The sequence below is a fragment of the Mastomys coucha genome, unplaced genomic scaffold (assembly GCF_008632895.1).
Source record: "Mastomys coucha isolate ucsf_1 unplaced genomic scaffold, UCSF_Mcou_1 pScaffold22, whole genome shotgun sequence".
In the NCBI taxonomy this organism is placed as follows: domain Eukaryota; kingdom Metazoa; phylum Chordata; class Mammalia; order Rodentia; family Muridae; genus Mastomys; species Mastomys coucha.
This window is the reverse complement of record NW_022196905.1, coordinates 147,431,757-147,432,741: the sequence shown is the minus strand read 5'-3', so window position 1 is coordinate 147,432,741 and position 985 is coordinate 147,431,757. Positions and strand designations below refer to the sequence as shown.

Here is a 985-nt window from a genome sequence, read left to right as displayed (position 1 = left end):
GGCAGAAACACAAATCCCTGGCACTCCCTGGCCAGTCAGACTAGCCAAAACAGCAATCCCCAGAGAGATCACATATTATAAAGCAAACTAGATGGTTCCTGAGGAATGTACCTTAAGTTGGCCTCTGGGTGCCACGTGTACAAATTACAAGCATGTATATATATATTCATGCACACATGTGCACCAGCACAACTACAAATATTTACTTAAACACACACAATACAAAGAATCCAAGATTGAAAATACCACCACTCAAATATGGCAAACCTCACTAAATTTATTATTTTTCTAAATCCAGAGAGAGAGTGTATGTCCATGCGAGTTGGAGTGCATGTACCATAGTGCACATATGGAATTGAGGAGTTAGTCATCACCCTTCTAGTGTGCTTGAAACCATGTCTCTTCATAGATGCATAAGTTAGGCTAGATGTGCCATGAACTCCAGAGACAAACTCTGTCTGTCTCTCATCATACTGTAGGGGTACACTGGGATTACAGACATTTGTGCTGCTACATCCAGCCTTTATCTGGGTCCTAGGAATCCAAGCTTACATCATAAGGCTTGTGTAACAAGCGCATTTACCTGGTGAGCCATCTGTCCCCAGCCCAGGAAATGCTTCCTTTGAAGGCAATATTGTAACCAAACTGAAGCTGTGTAGTGTAAGTTCCTAAGTTTCTGGAAAGGGGAAAAATAATGGCATCAGAATCTTCAAACCAAAGAATAATGGAATTAGGAGGAGAAATCATAACTTTGTCCATGTCACAATGCAGTCGTCACATTATTGCCTGCATAATATTCTTTCATTTGATGTCTGAAGTAACAAAGGAAGACTATAAGTGGGTGAAGAAGAAGGGCTGTGAACAAAAGAATAATAAACATGAAATAACAAAAATGTATATTTTCACCAGATGCAGATCAGTGTATGCAGTGTCTAGACCATCAATATGCCAACACAGCACAAGACCACTGCCTCCAAAAATCTAT

General features: G+C 40.2%; 1 protein-coding gene across 1 annotated transcript in view; it reads left to right on the top strand.

Annotated features, from left to right (window-relative positions):
- LOC116104725 (vomeronasal type-2 receptor 116-like) overlaps positions 1–985 on the top strand; it is a 123,295-nt gene that overhangs the window by 121,599 nt on the left and 711 nt on the right. The window lies entirely within an intron of this gene.